We start from the raw sequence: 18,868 nt of genomic DNA, 5'->3' as shown, positions 1-18,868 counted from the left end.
CCCATCCTCTGAGGTAGCCAAGGCATTTAAAAAATAAGTTAATGTGTGTGTGTCTTTCATTCACAGATCCAAAGATAGCTCTTGAGCATGTGATCTGCAGGGAGCACAAAGCTGTGTAGCTCAAGCTCACCGCTACATGTAAGTGTGACCTTTTGTGTAGAGCTTTGTTTATTGGGTGTTGTTTTTGTAGTATATTCACACCATAGATTAGAGCAGCTCATTCCTCTTGGTGGTGGATTGATTCAACTATACATATATACATACAAATATACATTGTATGTATACATATATATTATATATTAAATACATTGTATGTATACATATACATACACATACACATACATATATGCATATACAGTATCTATATATCAAATACATTGTATGTATACATATATGTTTATATAGTATATATATCAGATAAGTTATATGAATACATATACGTATATACTATACACACACACATATATATATGTGTATATATATATATATATATATATATATGATACATTGTATGCATACATTCTATTAAGCAATCTCCAAAACACAGTCATGAATAATAAAGAAGGTTACTTGTGTGCAGTGGCGCTGGTTTTTCACCTCATGCTTCAGATCCCTCTGGTAACTGTGACTAGACTATAGGTTCTATAAATCATTTAAAATAATCCTCCTTCCCACGTATTCCATTTACTCACAGGTGATACTTGAATGTCTTTAGACTGGCAGACAGTTAATTGTGCTCTCAAGCAGTCACCTAACCAATCTTTCCTTCCTGGTCACTTCTTGAATGCATGTGACATGTCAATCACTGTGGTGAGTTCTTGTGAAAACAGGCTTGGTAAGGGACAGAGACCCTCTTATGCATTCAAGATCCATCAAGAGGACCTGTGACACACCTACCTGTTACCCTCACAATGAGAGGCAGAAGCAGGAGGATCAAGAGTCCCATGCTGGTCTTATCTACATGAAACCCTAGCTAAAAATAAGGCCCGAGGATGTACGGAGCTTAACTCCAGAGAGCTTACCTGGCATACATGAAGCCCTAAGTTCAATTCCCAGCATAAACCGACAGAGTGGAGCTTGGTGGCACACACCTGCAATCCCAGCACTCAGAAGCCCGTGGAAGGAAGGTAAGGAATTCAAGGCCATCTTCAGCTATATAGCAAGTCTGAAGTCAGGGTGGGCTACTGGAGACACTATCTCGAAAAATAATAATAAACAGAAACCAGAGGCCCTGGGAGCTGGGATCCTTTGTTTAACAGATCTCTGTCATCTTTCCCACCCTGTGGACACAGTAATGGTTGAGACCCGAAGCTCTGTAGGAAGGTCCGTGAGGTGGCTTTTTGCAGCTGTGTGCAGGCTTAGGGTTTGGGAGAGCATAAATGGCAGGAAGGAGCCAGCTGTTTCCCATCAGCTACTGACAGCTCTCACCTCTGGAGGCAGCTGCTGAGGCGCGGGCGGGCGGGCAGGCGGGTGGGAGTCAGGTAGGCGGACAGCCTGCAGCTGCCTGCTCATTTCCTTTCTGATTTCACGGATAGAGGGTGGCACATGCCCCCAACATCCTTGTCAATCCACAGCTGCCTTCACCTCCTCCATGTGCCCAGAGACTAAGGTGTGTGTTCCTGGCATGCCATGGAAAATACCGGATGGGGGCTTTGGGCCGGCACAGAACCCAGGACCTCACGTAGGCTAGGCAAGCATCTTCCATTGAGCTACCCACACACCCTCAGTCCTTTCTCCCTCTATCTTCTGTCTCTCCCTCTTTTTCTCTTTCTGACTCACTATGTAGCCCTGGCCTCGAACTCATAATGGTCTGCCAGCTTCTGCCCTCCAAGCACTGGCAGCAAAGGTGTGTACCACTGCACCCAGTCCCAGGCTTCATTTCGATCACCCTGACAAACCTGTAATAAAGTTTTTGTTGGTTCAGTGAATGCGTTATGGGGGGCGGTGGAAAGAAAAGAAAAACAAGATCTGGAACGGAGAAGAGTTTGTTCCAAGATGCTTTAAAGAAACATTTCGTGTGGAATCTGATTTCGAATGAATGAGAGTACAGTAAATCTGAAAATATCCCCGGCGCTGCCTACAGTGGCTCACCAAACAGGAAAATGACTTCAGCGCTGCGGTCTTTCCTCTAGAGTCACACCAGGCAGCTCTTTGTACTCTCTTGAAAACATCTTAATTCTTCCCCAAGCACCGTGTTTCTTGGAATTATTCACCGGAAATTAATAGTGCTCTGAATCTTAAAGTCATTCAAACCACAAGCGACTTTGCAACAGCTCCTCACCGTAGTATAAAAAGCATCCAGCAGTTTACGAGAGCATTAGTCATCGCAGCATACAGCGCTCTCCCCCACCCCACCCCGAAGATGTGTGTGTTGCTATTTCTCCGGGTTAGCTGGGCTTGTGTTGGTAGTGACGAGCAAGATAAGCGAGTGAAATACACTGTCAAGGTCGAGGGTGGAGACTAGATAAGGACAGGAACTCCAAGGTGTTGGGGTGGAAGAGGCAGGAGATGAAACGCCAAAGGAGGTGGTAGAGGTGATTTTGGAATCAGGACTTCAGGAGTCGTCAGAACATGTGGGGAAGAGCAAGTGCGAGGCCCTCAGGGCAGGACACAGACCCTGGGATCTCAAGGAGGGTAGGGAAGGAGGGCAGGCGAAGATCCGAACAGAGAGGTGATGGGGGTCTTCTACACTGGGGAAAACCTCCCAGTGTTGGGATGGGGACCTAGGGCCCTGCTCGGGCCAAGCACATGGGCTACCATAGAGTCCTACCTCCACTCTGACAGGAGGCCCTGGGGGGGGGGGGTGTTCTGTGCTGTGACGCGGAAGGCAGACAAGTCAGGGAGAGGCTCTCTGGACCAGCACTGGAACAGAGGTTCTGTGTGGAACGGCCATCCTGGTGCCCACGGACAGCTCGGCTCTATCCAGGCGAGCCAGGAGAGGGATGCAGAGCGGCTTAGAAGTCATCGGAGGGATGCTGTTTTTAGCAGGCAGCGTGTCCTGTTCCAGGGCTGGCTTCCTGTGTCCTGCCGTGCACCTCCTGGGAGAGATAAGAGCCGGGTGGTCAGAGGCTGACACGATCACCCCCACTTCCAGCTCCCTCCTGCTGCTCTTGACCCTGCAGCACCCTGGGGCTGGCTACTTGACCTCTCAGGTGCTTTAGTTTCCTCACAGAGAGCAGAATCGTTCATTACACTATGGAATCGTGAGGTCAGTGAAGAACTTGGCGACAGCCCCATGCTGTCAAGGGCTCTGAGTGTCTTTGAAAGAGGCGTGATGCTAACTGAAGCTGTGACATCAGTGCCACCCTTATAAGAAACACATGGAGTGTTGGTACCGAAGACAGTCCGGGGACAGGAAAACTGTGGGCGACCGGGAGGAGAGTGTCAAGGAGAATGACATTTACAGTCAGGATGTTTTGAGGTTATGAGTGAGGACCTGGGCAGGGGTGACCTGCTGGCAGGGTGGGGCAGAGCCAACGTCAGAACTGAGTGGTGACTGAGCCACTGTCCCACCTCGTTAGCACTCAACCTCTGAAGCCCACTCCTGTATGAGCTTTGTGTGTTTTGTACGCTGGGATTGGCTTTCCCAAGTACTGAGCTCAGCGTGTTGATCCCATCAAGCAGTCTGCTACATATATATATATATATATATATATATATATATATATATATATATATATTTGGGCCATAATTTGTGCTTTTAAGCATTACATTCAAAAGCGGCACAACTGTAAGCTACTTAGGGTGCCGAGGCAGGTGAGTCACAAGTTCAAGTCCTGCCCAAGCTAGCCTGGATAGTGAGCTTAAGTCCAGGTTGGATAATTTATCAGGTAAATTTAAGGAGGCTAGGCATAGAGTGTGTGCCTGACATCAATGAGGCTCTGAGTTCAATCCCCAGTGATGGAAAAATCAATAATTTTTTACTTTAAAATAATGTTTTAAATATTGGGACATAGACCTCTGAGTAGTGTGGTGCTTGCAGACCCATGGCTGCCCAAGATGCAAAGAAAAATTGAGAGTCAGGGCTCAGGCCTAAGCAGTGTATTTCTATTAGTGCCTCTAAAGCTCGGGGAACAATGTAGAAGAGGGGTGGGAAGCAAGCAAGAGTCAGACGACAGGAAGAGCAGCTATGAAGAGCCATCCCCTAGGTTTGACACAGCCATTGCAAGCATGAATCTGCACCGTAGTCACCTGCACTGGGTGTGCAAGACTGGTCAATAGTCAGCCAGAGAATGAGGAGGTAAGCGTTACACCCTATCCCTTATCGCTGAAGTATTGATTATCTATCAATAGATCCTGGGAGAGATGTAGTCATTGTCTTTAGTTCTGTATCTGCCTCTGAGTCCACCAGGGTAGAATGGGCTACTCCAAAGCCCATGGTTACACAGACAGCCCTGGTCCAACTTGCCGGGTCACAACACAGGATGAGTGGATGGGAGCGTGAGAAAGAGGCTTGCAGGGGAGTCAGTGGCAGCAGGGAGTGGGGAGTGCTCAGTATATCCGTGTGAAATTATCAAAAAATGAATTTAATTACTAAAAAACATAGCTTTTTTTTTTTTTAAATTAAAAAGAGGCAGGTAGCCAGGCATGGTGGCACATGCCTTTAATCCCAGCATTCGGGTGGCAGAGGCAGGCAGATTTCTGAGTTTGAGGCCAGCCTGGTCTACAAAGTAAGTTTCAGGACAGCCAGGGCTATACAGAAAAACCCTGTCTTGAAAAAACCAAAAAAAAAAAAGAGGCAGGAATGCAGTTGAGTTGTAGAGCACCTAGCATGTATAAAGTCCTAGGTTCGATTCTCAGTACACACACACACACACACACACACACACACACACACGCCCATGCACGTTTGAGCTTTACTAAGAATGACCTCTGACAAACAGTTCGTGTCCAGTTGCAGGTATCTTGGAACATATGACATTTTTTTTCCTCCTGCACGAATTATTAAGTAATACTGTGAACTGTCACTTTGCTAGAGTGGCAGGGGGTTTCTGCAAGACATGGGATGGTAGGTGTGGATTAGCCATGTGTCCTTGGCCATAGGGAGGACACTAGAGGTCATCTGTCACCTGGGGTCAAGACATGTGTGGCTCTGGCAGAGCCTATTAACTGTCGTATTCATCCCCCAGGTATTTCTGAGGAGGCACAGTGTTGAGCACGTGGAGGAAGAAGCAGATGAGGAAGACCCAGTCCCTATCAGCAGAGAGCTTCTAGCAGGGAAACAACTATAAAACCAGGCAGTCTGTGGAATGTGTCATGCATAGCAACAGAAGTGTGGCGGGGCCAGTGGTGGGGACACCCTGAAGGGAGGGTCCAGACTGGGGGGGCTGCTGAGGGAGGGAGGCAGGCAAGGCTTCCTGGAGACGCTATACTTGGTCTACTCCTTGGAGATGAGTACGACTTTATTAGGGACACAGGAGGGAAGTCCAGGCCAGGAGCCTTATGGAATCAATGTAAGAGTGGCATGGACGGCTCATCTGGCAGACCAGGACAAGGAAAAAAATCCAGTTGAAGGTAATGTCTGCAGAGTTGCTATTTGACCTTCAAGCTGTGGAGTTTGCAAGTAGTAGAGGAGTCCTGGAGACTTCTGAGCTGAGCTGTGACTTGCAGATGGCATTGTATGATCCTAGATCTAACAGGGTGTACGGGATGAGCTGAAGGACCACGGAAACTAGAAGCAGGGGACACAGCAAAGCACACGTGCTTACCAGGCAGGGTCGAGGGAGAGCTGAGGCAGGAGGAATTCAAGTTTGAGGCCATCCTGGGCCTTCCCCACCCCCCACGGGGGGGAGGGGAGAGAGAGAGAGAGAGAGAGAGAGAGAGAGAGAGAGAGAGAGAGAGAGAGAGAGATCCTATGATCTCAGCACTTAGGAAGTCAAGGCAGAAGGACAGAAGAGGTAGTCTCAGCTACATTAGCTACTTGTCTCAAATAAATTAAATATAAAGTGAGCCAGGCACGGGTGACATTTTATTATGACTGTCTGTCTATGTCTCTGTGTGTCTGTCTGTCTATAGTTACTCATTCATATTTATTTTGTCATGTGTCATGGAGTGGTGTGTGTGTGTGTGTATGTGAGTGTGTGTTTATGTGTGTATAAGTGTGTGAGTATCTGCATGAGTGTATGCGTGTGTTTATACATGTGTTTGGAGGCCCAAAGTTGACCTGGATTGATGTCCATTTTATTTATTGAGAGGTCTCTTGCTGAACCTGGAGTTGGTGGCCAATTCTGGCTAGTCTCAATAGGCAGCTTGTCACAGGAATCCCCTGCTTCTGCCACCAGCGTATTGGAATAACACGGGACTACGCCCACGTGTTCAGCTTCCACCTGGGTTCTTCGATCTGAACTCCACACCTCACCCTGGGATGGCAAGGGCTTTGCCAATGAGCCATCTCCCCAGATCCCCACCCCCACCCCAGGTTGACATTTTTAAGGAGGAAAAAAAAAATGAACCCAACTTGGGGACATCCGTCTCTAAGAAGCAGTGTGGGTACTGGGGCTGCTGAGGGGGAGGAGGCGGTGCAGGCCGCTTGGGTTGAGTTGAGTCCATGTGAGCTTGTGGATCACCGTGTCAGAGGTTGGGTCACCCTTCTCCAGGGTGGTGGTAGAGACCAGCTGTCGGCTGGGACCTTGACCTCTAGGTGTGTGCTTGCTCACTGGAAGCCTGGAGCTGCCCAGGGCCTCACCCCCTGCAGTGTGACCTGCTCTCTGGCTGTTGCTGTTTGGATTTATGTCCCCTGATGTCCATGTCAGCGTGGCAGGGGACATTAGAGCTGCTCCACTGGAGAATAAAGGTCATGTATGTACGTGCTCGCTTCCAAATGAGCTCTAATTATCTACCCCTAGGACTCTGACTCACCACAGCCCTTCTTGGCCCCACCCAGTGAGCTATCTGCCTCTTGCGTTCACATGTGAAGTCATTCCGCCCGATTCGCTTTTTACGTCTTTGCCTGGCTTCAAAGATGATTTCTCTCTTGAAAAGGGTCCAAGAGTTTAGAGACCAAACTCACAGAAGATCCTTCAAAATGCATAAGATGACACACCCTTCCCAGTAGTTACTTAATATTTGTCACTGGGCCACAGAGATGAGTCCCTCCAGGTCAGCATTAGGGGTGAGCAGAGGCCCAGAGGGAGCCACAGGTCACCGGTGGGGCAATTCAGCACCTTGAACTTTGAGCAGGGGCAAGAGGCAGAGCGGAGATTTTGGCTGATTCTTTGTCTTATTTTATTTTATTTTATTTTATTGAAATTGGGGCCTTTTGAATGCAGGAGTTTGTTTTCTTAATCTATGTTGGTCAAACTTCTTGCTAGAGGGAGAAATTAAAATAAATACGAGCAAAGCCTCCTGCTGTCTGCCCTGAGCCACAGCTCATGGGAAAGGGCTGTAAATCCGAAGAAGAGGCCAGCAGTTGTCTTGCGGTCAACACGTAACCTTTTCCATGAGGGAATGAGCCTCAGTCAAGAAAGCTGGAAAACAAGAATCCCTTCAAATTCCTAGCTGTAAACACTCGTCTCAGCAAGTGCTTGCTGAGCCTTTGCTGTGGTCAGGAGGTTGCAAGCAAGACGGTGTGTGTTCTTCGAGGTTTGCATGGACTGGCTTCTAAGGTCACAGGAGCACTGGCAGTCATTTGGGGACGATGCTACTCACAAAGGCCATCTTTCAAACCAGAACCCTTGTTTACAACATGGAGTGTGGCTTCCCTTTCTGAGTAATTGTGATTTCTCTTGAGCCTCAAATGCTAGAGATAAAAATAATGGTTCTTGTCAGCTTTAAGAGTCTCATGTTTCTAAGGCTGGAGAGATGGGTCAGTAGTTAAGGACCATAGCTGCTCTTGCAAGAGGTCCTGGGGCCAGTTCCCAGCACCCACACTGTGGCTCACAACCACCTATATCTCCAGTTCCAGGGGTTCTGACACCCTCTTTTGGTTTTCACAAGCAGCGGGCACACACGTGCTACACTGACATTCATGCAAGCAAAACAATCATACACATAAAATAAAATTAATAAATCTAAAAAAAAAAACCTGTATTGTTCCAGCATCATGCTTTAAAGTGGCTTGTGTCCCTGACCGTGGCAGTCCTGTGATGTAGCATCCCCATTAGAAAAGTATTTAGAACATTATTTTTTTTTTTAATTTTAAAAAACAGCTCTTTATGTAAAGCAATACAGTTTACTAAATGACACCACATGGAATGATTTGATATAGGCTTAAACAGAGGGAGACAGGGCACACTTTCAGATTATGAAAACCATTGGTGGAAGCAGAGATGAGGGCAGCCAGGTGGAAATCAGTTTGTGGCTTCCTTAGAAAGACGGGAAGTGGACCTGCCATATGACCCAACTCCACTCCTCCGGCTATGCTTACAGGGTCCAGCCCTGCCCACAGAGGGATTGGCACAGTGTGTCTAGTGCTGCTCTAGTTATGACAGCAAGGAACTGGAAACAGACAGGATGTCCACCCGCCCATGGATGGCTAAATGTGATAATATACAAAACGGACTGTTGTTCAGAAAAAAGCAATATGAAATTCCCAGGAATATAGACAGAACTTTAGAAGCATGGTGACACAGACACAGAAAGAAAAACGCTGAGCATTCTGTCTCATGAGTGTGGGTCCATAGCCTAAAGCATGTATGTGAATATATATAGATGTATACATATATGTATGTATACATATATGTTTGGTGTGTATGTGCATGGTATGTGGGCATGTGAGTGTGTGCATGTATATATGCATGTGCACATGCTGTGTGTGCATGAATGCATGCATGCGTGTGTGAATGAGCGTATACGTGTGTGGTATGTGTGTGTTCCCATGTACGGTGTCTGTGTGTATGCTGTGAATGTGTGTGCATTTGTATGGTGTCTGTGTCTGTGTGTGCTTTGTGTACATGTGTATACATGTATGGTGTGTATGTACACGTGCATGTATTCCTCTTGTTTCAACTTTGTCACAGTTTTTCTTTATTTTATAGTAGATAGCAAGAACAACTTTGCATTTCAGAAGAGTCTGGTGTGGTATTCTTTAGTGGCAGTGATTGTGAAAACTGGGGTTTCTTTGACTCACTAGGAGGCTAACGTGACAAGTCACAGTGACCCTACTCAGAAAAAGCACGCCCATCTTACAGATGAGGGGACCGAGGCTGGAGAGGTAGAGTGGCACTCTGCCCTCATCCTAGCAGATAGCAACCAAGACCATAGGTTTTCTAGCTGGGAGGTCCTCTCCAGCAGAGCTGCACTTGGACATCTCTGGGTCTATGGGAAAATCCCAAAGTTAAGGAAGGTTGAAGTTCTCTGGACGTGGGTCTGGAGAGACCGCTCAGCAGGTAGGAGCTCCTGATATTCTTGCAGAGGTTCCCAAACCCCACACGGCAGCTCCTAGCCACACATGATCCCAGTTCCAGGGCATCCGATGTCTTCTTTTGACTTCCTGGGCACAGCCCATGTTCCTAATTCTCAGTTCGGGGGGGTAGGGCGGGGGGTTAATGTTCAATGGCACTACCATGAGCAACACGCAGTGGGAAAATCTAAGGAAAAATTTACAGGAAATTTTAATTCATAACATTTACAGGATCCAGTCAACATTTACTTAAAGTTCACTTTCCCAAGTACTAATAAAAACTGGCCAGCCTCGCTGGGCGGTGGTGGTGTCATGCATCTTTAACCCCAGCACTTAGGAGGCAGAGACAGGCAGATCTCTGTGAGTTCAAGGCCAGCCTGATCTATAGTATGAGTTTCAGGGAAACCAGGGCTCCACAGAGAAACCTGGACTTAAAGCAAAGCAAGACAAGACAAACAAACAAAATAACAACAACAATAATAATAACTGCCTCTACAATTCTCCCTAACTGTCTTCACAATTCATAAAAATGGTTCTCAGCACAGCAATATCTGTTTTAGCTGTGTCCGCTGTCTTCAGACTTTACAGTAAAGAGCTCTACTTTATCTCTGACACCGTTGCCCTGACTCTTGACCCTAGATAGAGGCCTGAGGTCAGTTTGAGGTTAATGACTGAAATCTCATGGTGGACGTTATTCCCTGTTGCTTGGAAGCATTCTGGGTCACGCTTTTCATCACCCATGTAACACAGATTCTGAAACATCTCAGTACAGACTGGTGGCTAGGAAACCCCGGGTATCCTTGATGGTTTCATACAATGAACTGACTCGTGGGGTTCTCTGTGGGATCATCTAGCCCCCTTGTTATTGGCAATTGTGCTTATCTTTTAAAATAATGTGTGTAAATATGGGTGTGTGTATTTATGCATAGGCACCCTCAGAGGCCAGAGGCATGGAATCGCCTAGAAGAGTGGCTCTCAACCTGTGGGTCATGACCCCTTCAGGGGTCAAATGACTCTCATGGGTCGCTTAAGATCATTGGAAATCACAGATATTTAAGTTACTATTCATAACAGTAGCAAAATTACAGTTAGGAAGTAACAAAAATAATTTTATGGTTGGGTGGTGGTGGTGGTCACCACAACATGAAGAACTGTATTAAAGGGTCAGAGCATGAGGATGGTCTCAAACCGATGCTCTAGAACTCTAGTCATGGGTGCCTGTGGCCTGCCCCACACAGGTGAGGCCAACTGAGCTCAGTTCCTTTGCAAGGGCAGGCTGCACTCTTTAACCGCTGAGCCATCCATCAGTCTAGCCTAGGAATTCCTCTCTCCTCAGCACTGAGACACCTGGCCCACCATGCTCTAGCCCAGCCCCTTTTTTACAGTTTATGGAGTCTTTACTGTTTATTGCTTCGGCTGACCTCAAACTCGCAGCCTCAGCGTCTAAACCTCTCGAATCGCTGGGATGACAGGCATGTACCGTTAAGCGCAGCTTATGTGAGCAAGTCCGGGAGCCAAGGACACTCTGTCCTTTATGAGACCATACAGCCACGAAGCCAATCAATATCCAAGGCTTCAGGCACAGATTCCTGTTGAAGACCTTTGAGTTTCTGCCTGCTGACTGTTTGGAGCACGTTCTTCCTTGCATAAATCTTTTTTACTTTTATTTTTTATCATCTAGATTCTTGTGATTCATTCAAAAGACATTTAGAGCCCAGTCTGACCTTTTAGCAAACATTTCTAACAAACTGACCTATTTTAAGTGTCGATTTAAGGTTACTCCAGGCCGGTGAGTAAGGACGCGTTCACAGATAGCTAAGACTTCAGCTGTCCATTCCTAAAAGACAACTCAGATTTTTTTGGAGATTAGAAGTTTTTTTTTTTTTTTTTTTTTTTCCTTCAGTGATTCAGAGTCAGTTTTGCAACTTAAAAGCATCGGGTGAGTCACGCGTTTATGGATGGGCCGTTTCCTCAGAAGAGGGCTCACTTCCTTATGGCTTTAATCAGCGGTCTGAAAGCTGCCATTCAAACTCTTCCCCCTGATGCTGAAGGAAGAGGATGCACTCCGTGGACCTTACCTTCATGACCTTCATGACCTTCATGACCTTCATGACCTTCATGACCTTCATGACCAGGTTCTGGAAGAGCTGGGACTAGAGACGCATTCTGTGAGTCCTTCACTGTCCTAGGCTTAGAACTCACAGTCCAGTGGTTAGTTGTATCGAAAGAAAACAAAATCCTCTAAAAATATCAGTCCTCTTTTTTAAGTTCTAAATATAGACTACTCCTGGGTCCTGTGCTGTACGTTCCAGCCCTCTTGAGTGTCTGGACAGAAGACTTCATTCCCCACCCCCACCCCCACCCCCACCCCACCTCCACCCTCCAGGATGCTTTAAAGCAGGGCAAACAACACGCCTTTAGCTATTTAAGGAATAAACTCGGTAGACTTATGTTGCCAAGGCCTTGAAGAGAGAAAAGCCCCCTCTTCAGGTCTAGACAGACCAGGTTTCGGGATTCCTTATTCGATCAGGAAATTAGATGAACAGCCGTATAGGGAAAAGTTCATTTGGGCCACAGGTGGGGCTCTGTTAAAGTGTCAACGACTTCATCCATATTAGGTAACAGGAACTGCCTGAAAGGCATTTCTTTTTCATTCTGTGTCATTCGACCACGAATGACTCAGTTCTGAGATTATTTACCAAGCTCAGGCTGAACTCATGGGGAGGCAGCAGCTGTAATACAGCCTGCACAGTGTGCGCTGACGGCCAGAGCCAAGTGGCTCCTATTCATTTCCGACTCAACCCAAATGCTTCATTACTCAAACAGTATAGACAAAAAAAAAAAAAAAAAAATCAAAGTAATTTTACCCTCACTAGGGAAAGCTTGCCCAAGTTCAGGAAGAATCTCACAAAGTCAGCCCAGAAACCACACGGATCAAAGAAGCTAATTAGTAACACCATGAACAAGTAACCTCAACACTTAAACGCTCGTGTAACGTTCTGGAAGCCAGGGCATCTCATTATTGCCTCTTTTCAGTAGGCCTTGCTTTGGGGATGGTTTTAGATTCATAACAACATTGAATTTCCCAGCATTCCAGCTGCCTCCCCAGGCACAGTGCCCCCACTATCAATATCTGGTACCATAGTAATACCTTTGTCACAATCGATAGACTTACACGCATACCACCATCACCCAAAGTCCATAGTTTATCTGGAGGGTCACTCTTGTTGCTGTATACTTTGTGAGTATTGAGCAACATGACAAGACTCAGACCGCCATTAAGGCGTCGTACAAAGCAGGGTCTCCTCCTCCAATCTGCTGTCCACTGCAGTAATCTACCCAGAGACCTAGGGTTTTTTTTTTGGGGGGGGGNGTTTGTTTGTTTGTTTGTTTCAATTTAATTATCTAAATGGGAGCTAAAGCCAGAAGCTGAAACAAAACAGGAGTGTTGAGTTTAAAGCAACAGGCTGTTAAAAATCAGTAACATTTTACTTAAAGTAAAAATATTGATGTTACAATTTAACTACCTCAGAAAACATGCTCTTACCTTTGCAGATACCACTGAATGTTTATTGGTTAAATAAATGAAATACTTGAAGTTTTTAGCCAAGGGATAAGAAAAATTTCTCCCAAGGCTCTGCTATCTGAAACTTAGCTAAAATTAAACAAGGCAGAAATAAAGGGGCTGAACAATCTCTAAGGGGCAGCAGAATAAATCATCCCCACTAACTGAGCTGAGAAGTCACGGCGTGAGCTAGAAAGTATTCTGAATGGATGAAAATGAAAACAGTATATCAAAATATATGATACAAGGCTAAAGACATACTTAGAGGGCAGAGCTTGAGAGATGTTCAGCAGTTAGGAGTACTTACTGATCTTCCAGGGGAACCTAGTTCAGTTCCCAGTACCCACACAGAGGCTTAGCAACCATCTGTTACTCCAGTTCCAGAGGGACAGCCTCTTTGGCCTTCAAGGGCAGCTACACACATGTGGCAAGCACTAACACAGAAACACAAATGTACTTGGTTTAAAATAAAATAAATCTTTAAGAAATTCCCTAATAAGAGGACTGGGGTGTAGAACTCTTGCCTAGCACCTTCCCGATCTGGAGTTTGAGCTCAGTACTCCTCATGCCTCTCAGAGGAAAGATCCGGGCTCAGGTGGCTTCCTTGGAGAATGTCATGGTTTGAATGCTTATTTCCTCTAAAGATAGAGCTGGGGTTAATGGCCACTCTGACTTCACTGGGAGGCAGAGCTTTGAGGAGACATTTAGGTCCCGTGGGCTTTACCCTCCTGCATGGATTAGCACGTCACCTCAGTTGATGGCTCCCTTCCTCCCTCTGGCTCATTCTGGACTTGCCCTGTCTTCATGTGACACGTTCTGCCATGTCCCGATGGACTGCGGAGGCCCTTGTCTCATGCTGGCCTCGGGATCTTAGACTTTCAACCTCCAGGGCTGTGGGCCAGGACACTTCTGCTCTTTAGAGCACTTAGCTGATGACTCTATTATAGTAATGCAGAAATGTCCAAAGACAGAGAAGTAGGTTTTTAATTGTGTGTTTGTGTGTGTGTGCGCGCACACACACACACACACACACACACACACACACACACACACGCCTGTCCAAGATCAGACGGTGTCAGCTCCCCTGGAGCTGGATTACAGGCAGTTGTGAGCTTCCTGAAAGGGGTCTGGGACTCAAACTTGGGTCCTCTGCAAGAACAGTAAGTGTTCTTTATTTTTTTTTTAAAGATTTATTTATTTATTATATTTACGTACACTGTAGCTGACTTCAGACACTCCAGAAGAGGGTGTCAGATCTTGTTATGGATGGTTGTGAGCCACCATGTGGTTGCTGGGATTTGAACTCCGGACCTTCGGAAGAGCAGTCGGGTGCTCTTACCTACTGAGCCATCTCACCAGCCCCACAGTAAGTGTTCTTAACTGAGCCATTGCTCCAGATTAAGACAGAATTTTATCAGTTAGGAAAGAAATTTTACCATGGTCACACAAGTTTCTAAGTTTCAGGAAATAGATTTCCTAGATGCTTAATTAACATCAACATAACAACAACATCAACAACAAAAAATCACTGCAATAAGTAAAATGCTGGGCCAAAATCATAGATGTAGAACCTTTAACAACATATTAGCAAACCAAATCTCACTTCACTTACAGAGGCTAACACCTTTAAAAGTGGGGTTTATTAGAGAACCCAAGGCTGGTTTGTTTCAAAATCTATTACTATAGATAGAGGAGGCAGTGCCCACCATTCAGGAGACAGAGGTAGGAGGATCATGATTTCAAGATCAATCAGGGCTACACAGTGAGATCCAGTCTAAAGAAAAGAATGGAAATGCCCAAAGAAGAGAAATAACTTGATATCCACTTTAGCCGCCTCTAAGGTGGCCTCTGTCTGAAACCTCCAGAAGGAGGGCTTATGGGATTCAGCATATAGTCAGAGCCATGGCTAGGACTTCTCGACATGCCCCAACCCAAAACTCAGAGAGCAGAGTCTGACCCAGGACTGGCCACACTGGGAGCCAGCCACACAGACAACCTCTGCAGAAATCTGCTCCAGGCGAGAGAGTGAGTGAGGCCATGTTGTTGTAGAGGCAGTCTAGGTGCAGTGAGCCACCTGGAAAAGGTACAAAGCCTCCTGGGTTCTAAGAGCCTCCCAGAGGCCAGCCTTGCAGATGGACTTTTAGCCCAGCAGTGTTAATTCTTCTACACAAGAGCTCGGCAGATGTTCCCCATCTTCATCATACCTCTGCCTAACAGCCATGAAAATACTTAGTGCTCACTCATAAACTTTCAGCAAACGTGGAACAGAAGGAAAGTTCCTGTGCACATATGTGTGGGTGTGAACCTTGTATGTACATGCACACGTATGTGGAAGACACAGCAGGCCTGGGTAGTGTTCCTCAGGGTCCACTTTGCATTGAGGGCCAGGGACTCTTCCTGTGCCCTAAGGTTTACTAACGAGGCTCAGATGGCTAGCTAGTGAGCCCCAGGAATCCTCCTGTCTCCAGCTCTCCAGCACTGGGATCTACAGGCATGAACTGCCTGCCACACGTGGATTTTTACGTGGATTCTGGAAATCAAATTAAGGTCTCCATGTAAGCTCGTTACTAACCGAGCTATCTCTCTGACCCCAGAAGCCTAAGGAGGACACGTAAAGTTAAACTCTGGCTTCTATGTACATCTACATGAGCACAGACACACGCACACTCACACACATGAATACACACACACACTCACACAGCGCACACACACATATACACACGCATGCAAACACACAAACATACATACTCACATAGCAGACACACAAACACAGACACAATAGACACACATACTCACACAGCAGACACATACACAAACACACGCACACATGAATACACACACACACACACACACACACACACATCAGTAAGCCTTCTGCTTGAACCACTGGTGTCTCACAGAGGGAACATTTTTCTTATTCACCCAGAGTTTAAAATTGGCTACTGAATAAGGAAGTCTGGGGCCTGGGAAGAAAGCGTGTTAGGTGAGGAGAATTCCTGTCAGACAGAGGAGAAACAGAAGGCCTTTCGCTGGAGACAAGAGAAAGTAGAGCAGACTATACAAGGATTAAGACCTTGCCTGGGGCTCCTGGGTAAACAGTGAGCCCTGCTCTCTGTACTCAGCTCATATCCCTTTCCAGACACACCTTGCAATGCCTAAAATGACACTCTGGCCTGCAGTAGAAACGTGTCCCAAATCACCTGGCTCTGTGTTGTCACTGGCAGACAGGTGTCACAGCAGTGAGTAATCCTCGTCTGCATTGACCACACAGAGTCGCAGAGGCAGCCACTTCTTTAATTGAAGTCAGTGATGCCAAGCATGGAGTCTGCTGTTATCTCAGAGTCTACTGAGGACTCACCACGTGCCAAACATGTGTCCGGATCACCACGGAGGAGAGCATCAGGGAACAGCAATATGGTCCCGGTGGCCTAAAGTCTGGAGGTCGTGTTGGCTGGTGGCAAGGGCACAGGGATGACTGACAACAGAAATGCTGTGTGAGCATGATCATGTGGCCGAGTACAGGGAGTGTGTACTTAAGGACCAGCTCTGTAAACTGTAGGTAGGAGGAATATGCAGTCTGAGATGCTGAGTAGGCCATTGGAAGGAGAACTGTAACCATGGCAACCAAGATGAGCTGATCACTGGGGATGTGTGGTCAGGAGTGAGGCTCGAAGAAACTTACCCAATCCTTTGTCCTCCTAAGCCCTCAGGAAGAAGTGACCTATTTAAAATGAAAGTGTTTTCAACTAAGAGTCTCCAGCCCTACAGCACTGCTGTGTTAATTTTGGCTTCCAGCGTGAGGTCCTAGAGAAGGACATCCATTACTAATCTAGTCCAGGGACCAGGTCAAGAAATGAGGTCAAGAGAAAGGAACAGGGGTTTATTTTATTTCATTATTTTTAACCATGAGTGTGTGATGTGTGTATGCTAAGCACACATGCGGAGGTCAGAGGTCAGTCTCACAGGCTGCTCCTTATCCCCCATCTTGCCTGAGAGCGTGTCTGTTTGCTACTGTACACCCAGGGTAGTTGGCTCACAAGCTTCAGGAATCCCCCTGTCTCTATTTCTCATTTCCCTGCAGGAGTGCTGGGGTGACAGATACCACATCTGGCTTTATATCTGGTCCAGGGAGCTGGACTGAGTGAGATCTTTGCTCTTATGTAGCAAGCACCTTTACCTATTAAGTCGTCTCCCTAGGGCAGGGAAATGTTTTTAGAATGTTCTTTTTCCCGTTTAGAATCAAATGCGCCAAGGACTCAAGGGAAAAAAAAAACAAAAACAAAAAACAAAAAGAAACAGTCTTTAAAGTTGTAGATTTTCTTTTGATTCACTCATTCAGTATTTGTTGAGAAAATTGAACTATATTGTTAACATATTATAAAGCAGAAGACCTTACTGTTCCTTATTGCTGACACAGCCTTCTGCAGCTCTGGAAACAGCTCTGACCATGGCTAGTGAGACATGCCCTCTGTCTCCCTTATCACACTGGTTACCCAAGTATCACGTATAGTTTAAAACAAGACATTTAATGATGGCTACAAAATACAACAGTACTTTAGCCATATTATGTATAATAAATGTAATCATAGTGCAATGCACCCATAACACACACATGAGAATTAAAAACCTGCTGTCACGAGGAGGATCATAACATATTTATAATTACATACTGAGGTCACGCCATGTGCCAAGCACAGTGCAGGACGCTGGCACCGAGGAGCAAGCCCTCTAATAAACACAACATAATAACACGCGATGCAGCAGATGTGGAGAAATGAGCGCCTTCCGACACTGCTGGTGGCTTCGTCAAATGGTGCCACTGAGAGTAAGTGTGGAGTTAGGCCATACGACCCGGCAAGTCCACAGCTAGGAGTTACTCGGGAAAAACGAAAGCATAGGCCCATAGAAGACTTGCCACAAAAGGTCACCCTCTGCAGCCTTCCTCACTACCCTCCACCTGAAACGTGGCAACAGCGTAGAGTGTGGTCTGTCCACACAGCACATCCAGCTTGCCAGATCGGTACACAGTGGAAGATATTTGTTATGGCGACCGAATGGACGAAGACTTGTCCCCACCTGGGAGGACCTGACAAAGCTTACACAAAGGAAGAAACCAATCATAAGGCACATCGAGGGACAGAAGCTGATCACAAACGACCATCTCCTGTGTCACTCCACTTGTGTGGGTTCAGAACAAGGAAGGGCACACAGGAGGCAGATCCAAGGTTTCTGCACACTGGGGGTAGGGAGGGTGGGGTGGGCATGGGTGGCAAGTAGGCATATGTAGTAGTGACTGCAAATAGATGTGGATTTTCTCAAGGTTATACAACTATCTTAAAGCTCCACGAACACTAAAAGCCCTCACATTGCACATATCTACCGTCACATATGAATTATACCTTAATGTACTTCAGGGGACAAACTGTGGTATATGAATCATATGCAAGGCCCTGGATTTGATCCCTGGTATGGCCAAAAAGGAAACAAATTTAGAAACACTTTTTTAGGAATGACTAAATGATGGCTATGGATGTCACTCAGCCTGTAGAGTGCTCACTTACCCTGCTCCATTTCTGGTGACACATAAATGGGGTGCAGGGCATAATCTCAACCCCAGAGCCCAGCAAGGTCAGAGATTCAAGACAGTCTTTGGCTACATAACAAATCTGAGATCAATCTGGGCTACATGAGATCTACTGGGAAAAAATGTAAATAAAATTCCTGCCTTAATAGAGATGCACGGGGCTAGCAGCAGTAAAGGCGTGGAATGTGAAACAGTATCTCTGATATACTACAAGGAGATGATGTTCATGCACACACACACGGGGGGGGGGAGATCACATTCACACCCTACACACACACACACACACACACACACACACAATCACATACACATGAAGAGACCACACAAACCAACCATACACACACACACAAACACCACAGAGACATCCCAGAGAGAGAGC

The sequence above is a fragment of the Mus pahari genome, chromosome 6, assembly GCF_900095145.1.
Source record: "Mus pahari chromosome 6, PAHARI_EIJ_v1.1, whole genome shotgun sequence".
Taxonomy (NCBI): domain Eukaryota; kingdom Metazoa; phylum Chordata; class Mammalia; order Rodentia; family Muridae; genus Mus; species Mus pahari.
The sequence above is the reverse complement of the archived record's forward strand: the minus strand, read 5'-3'. Positions refer to the sequence as shown.